The sequence below is a fragment of the Rosa rugosa genome, chromosome 2 (genome assembly GCF_958449725.1).
Source record: "Rosa rugosa chromosome 2, drRosRugo1.1, whole genome shotgun sequence".
Classification (NCBI taxonomy): domain Eukaryota; kingdom Viridiplantae; phylum Streptophyta; class Magnoliopsida; order Rosales; family Rosaceae; genus Rosa; species Rosa rugosa.
The window spans coordinates 46,578,178-46,583,183 of NC_084821.1; the positions used below are offsets into that span (position 1 = coordinate 46,578,178).

The window sequence follows — 5,006 nt, forward strand, 5'->3', positions numbered from 1 at the left end:
ACTAGGCGCCTAGGCGGTTTTAATTTTTATATTTTATTTTTATTTTTATAACATATAATTATTTAAATAATAATATAAGATATATACAATGTTTGAAAATAGAAAGAATGGCACGGACAAAGACGTCAATTGAGCAATAAGTATAATAATAATAAAAAAATAAAAAAAAATCCCAGCTGGAGTCTTCAGCTTAATTCCAACCTATCCCACTACTTTAAACCAAACCAACTACTTCTCTCTCTCTCTCTCTCTCTTCCTTTTCTGTTCGTCAAAACCCAAGGCAAGCTCTTCCATTTCTCTACGTCAAGACCCAAGGCAAGGCCACCACAGATCTGAGACCTCTAAGATCTCCACCTACAATTTCCAATCTTTAACAGTAAGCTATTACTCTCTCTCTGTTTTGTTGCCCATAAAATGTGGTCAAGAAAATTGGGGATTATAGTAAAGATTGAAGTTTTTGCTTTTCTTGAACCAAAGAGAAAAATCCCATGTTTTCTCTGCACCCAAATAGATGATTCTGATTTTGAATTGTGATTTGTATGCTTAGAATATGGATTTTTCAGTTCTGGGTTGTCAGCAAACTAAGAGAGTGAGAGAAGACAATCGTTGATTTGACAAATGAGGATAAAAAAAATTAAAAAAAAATTCATGCGCCCAGCGCTAAGCCTACTCTGCGCAGCCTCCGCTCAGGCTGCCTAACCTCCGCCTATCTTGCCTAGGCAGTCGCCTAAGAGGCCAGCGCCTAATACCTTCGCCCAGGCCAAAATCGGAACAGTACGCCGGCGACTAGCGCCTAGGCCGATTTTTAGAACCTTGCGAATAAATGGGCATTTCTTGGGCCAAGTCAAGAGCCCTAAAAACAAAAAACAAAAATATTATTGTGTAACTGCAAGATTTTCACAACATATACAAGGTTGAGCGTTTGAATACACTTACAATATGTACAATTAATGTCATGTTGTAAAATCTTGAGATTGTAGGCGTGTTAAGTCAAGATTTTGCTTTAGTGACCTATAATAGCACTGAGGAGCTAATCTCGACTCGGAGAGAGAGAGAGAGAGAGAGATGTATCTCTATATTTAGGAATAACACTAAATATATAAAACAAACACATCAAGTTTAGAGAGGCTAATTTTGATGCTGATAAGTTAGCTAGCTTTGGCCATTCTAATAGGGATACTTCAATTTGGTTTAATTGCCTCTCTCTTCTTTATTCTCAATTTTCCATTTGGATCAGCTGGGAAGTGGCTGTTTTAGAGATTTTGTCTTGGAAGTCTTTCATTCTTGCATAAAAATAAAGCCAAAAATTACATTTGGGTTAAACAAGGTTCTTTTGTGAGACCAATTTTTTGAAAAGCAAACCCCTTGATATACTTTAGGAGATAAAGTCTTATGTATAAGATGTGTGTAATACATAAAAGACAAGTGGAGCCTCAATAACAATTTCACTCTTGCTTGTTCACTCCTACTGTGATTAATGTATTTTTACTTTATAATTTAATGATCCAATTATTTATGATGTACCCAATAATTTAAAGATCATGAAATTATAAAGTGAAAATATATTTATCAATGTGGTGCAGCTCTGTCAATTTAAGAAAATCAAGAGCACCCGACCTAGCTCTGCTAGGTTTTGGGAATCAGCGGCCTCTTTGGTTTGTCGTTCTTGTACATGCTCCATCTTCATGGAGACACTATCGGGTTTCAGCCTGTACCTAGCTGCTCTCGTCGCTCTCCAAAGTACCGATGGCGGTGTGATTGTGTTGAGACTAATTTCGATTATATTTTTAGTACATTTCTCTCTACAGTTTGCTTAGTTATTTCCTTGACATTGTCATTTCTAACTTGTTTTGTGTTTTTAGGTAGTTTTGAGTCTGGAAATGGAAGGCAAGGAGTAAAAGGGCGCAGAAATGAGAAGAAATGGAGAAATGAAGTTTTCCTTGTTCTACTAGAAAAAGGAATCCCAGTCAAAGTAGGAATCCTAACTCAACTAGGACTGAGCTCGGAAAAATGATGTTCAGAAATGAAGAAATGACAGAGTCCCAGTTGGACTAGGAAACCTGATGACACTAGGAATCTTGATGCTACTAGGAGACCTGGTGAGACTAGGAGATGCTGTGTCTTGAAGATGACTCAAGATTGTTCAAAAATGTTCTAGAAGAAGCAAAATGGCGTTACATTTGAAGATGGGTTTCGAATTGGATCATTTGAAGAAGCCTGGCCTGAAGATTGAAGCATGTGATTGGCATATCAGTCTCTAGAATTATCCATGACGTCTTGAGGAGTCCATGGCCCATTTATAATTGCTTTTTGCAGTGATAATTAAAAGAGATATTCAAGGAATTTCGGCAATGCACAATTTGGGATAGTTTTGGATTTCTATGGAATTTTGGAGAAGAAAATAAAGGAATAAATATTGAATTTGGATTTCTGATTCCATTCTACATACTTGGAGGCTGAAATATGGTCTGGGTACATGGAAGATTTCGGCAAATAAAGAGGTGACTTGTTCTCCAATTCTCATGAAATATTTTCATTGGCCGGATGATGTCACAAGTAGATTTCAACCTTGATATCCTAGCCCTTGTCATTAACTATATATAGGAGGTTTCTGAAGCCATTCTACACACCACAAAATTTAGAATCAAAAGCCACAAACACTTCCCCTTCTCTTCCATGTTTCGGCAACAAAAGTTCAAGGTCATGAGCAATCCTCCTCTCCATTCAAGCATCCTTGCCGTGATCCTCATCTATTCCACCACCTTTTGAAGTTTCTTACGTCCTTGAAGATCAAAAAGTGTAACCATGAACACCTTATTTTGTTTTCCGTTTTGGATTGTAAAATTATTTCGGGTTTTAATTAACTTGCGATTTGGTTTTCTTATTGGTTTTACATGTTGCGATTTCTTGTGATGGTGAAGTATTGATTTTAGATATGTAGTTTTCGAATACTATGAAGCATGTTTTAGGTTTTAGGTTTTTAAATTGATAAATTGCGATTTGAATATGTTATGCATGATTGTTAATTTCGAGCTTCAATCCCATCTTTTATGTATTAATTGATCTTTGGACGCATACTTAGGTTGATGAAGATGTAATTGAATCCATATTAAGGTGCTTGATTACACGCATTTTTATGCACGTAATTGCATTCTAAACACGTGAAATAAGCTAATCCTTAAGTAAATTAACATGTAGTTAATCTATTTTTATTTATTTGTAGGAAATCAGCGGAGTTGCGGAAATCGAAGAAAAATGGACACAGAAATGATGCAAAATGGTGAAAGTCGGAATTCTCGACAGAAGGACAAAATTATTTTACCTTTATTAACCAATTAACCATTAGTTAATTAACCTATTGTTAATTGGTTAATTAACTTGTTAATTAAGCAGGCATGCACGTTTTGGTCTAATTAATTGGTCTGACCAATTGTGAGTTGACAAGTGGCATGGACCTCGTTTGTCTTCATTCAAATTATGCAGCAGCTAATCCCGTGGGATGGAGCAACCATGGATCATTTCATTTTTTTCCTTCCCTTGTCTTAATTCCAAAACGCACCGGATCGTCCAAAACCCGTATCCTTTTCTCCTCTCTCACAAACAATAGCCACGAAGTGACCCTTATATATTCAATCTCTGGGAACATATAGAACAGCGCCGCACACACAAACAGTAGCCGCAGGGGGCAGTCCTTTGGGCTGCTCTGTCTCCCTCCTTCTCCATTTTTCATAATAGTTTTAGTTTTCTTTTGGGTATTCATAGAATTTCTCACACAAGCTTCAAGCATTCATCAAGAGCTACAAGATTCAAGCTAATTGTGGGAGTTGTAATTCAAGGGAAGTCATATTAGTTTCCTAGCTAATTGTGGCTACCTTTGTTTTCTCCTACACTTCTATAATCTTTTCTCTTTGAATTTTGTATCTTTGTTGTTCATAATTATGGATTGTGAGTAATTTCTTTGTTGGGGGTTAGGGTTGTGTGCCCTAACCCAAATTTGATGTAATGGATGCTTAATTTGATTTGTATATGGAATTTGTTAATTATTGGATGCTTGTGTTTAATGATAATTGATTAGAATGCATGCTTAGGAATTGTCAACTCTTGGGTATGTGTTTTAATATTTCTAGATTGAAATTTAGGGGATGACATCCTTAGATTTTAGAGCTAGAACCCCGATTTAATAATCGTGGGAGATATAAGAATGGTTCACTACATGATTAACTTGATCGCAATTATGGTGAGCTTGGTTGCCTAATTCTTCGATCTCTAGGTCTCTTGATGTGAATTAGTGACCCTTGAACCGGCTCTAATTTATGCCAAGTGAGTTCCTACGGCCCTTGAACAGGAGTAGGAATACCATGAAAGAGAATTTTGGCCCTTGAGCCTTGAAAAGCCTTGGGTACGGCTTCTACCATCTTTAATAAATTGCATGTCAACCAAATTAGCATCTAGAGCATTGAATTAGGATTAGGATTCATCCCTAACTACCAATTCCATATTTATATTCATTTTCTAGTTTTCTTTACTTTATTTAATTTAGTTGTTGGTTAAAGTTTCTATTTAAATTCTTACACTTTAGTTATTAGAAATTCAAATTACAATTATCGGTGACAATTTCTATCTCATTGTAAATAGTCATCACTAGGTCTTAGTTTTGATTAGGCTTTGGTGCAAACCAAAGCCGAGCATTGCTAAGACTTGGTGCCTTACAGTAGCATTTTTATTTATTTTCTTTTTCTTTTTCTTTTTCTTTGTTTGCTAAGTGTCTTTATTTCCTATTACCCAAGGATTGTGGGTTAGCCACTAATCCTCATGGTACAATAAACTTTGGGCATAATATTTCCCTATCTTGACAATGATACGTACGCTTGCGTAAATGTGTATCAAGTCAGTGCTAGCGTTCTAGGCTTTAATAATTTAAGTGGAAAACCTAAAATTACTTAGGTAAATTAACAATGAGTCCTGCATGCTTGATTAGCGTTCTAACTTGTGTTCTTGGTTGAATT

At 36.0% G+C, this 5,006-nt stretch overlaps 1 long non-coding RNA gene across 1 annotated transcript; it reads left to right on the plus strand.

The window, feature by feature from the left end:
• The first annotated feature begins 258 nt into the window (after positions 1-258).
• On the plus strand, positions 259-4,024 carry LOC133728788 (uncharacterized). The gene is made up of 3 exons (XR_009856013.1): positions 259-376; positions 1,863-2,799; positions 3,224-4,024. It is a non-coding gene; the product is annotated as an uncharacterized LOC133728788 (long non-coding RNA).
• The last annotated feature ends 982 nt before the right edge of the window (positions 4,025-5,006 follow it).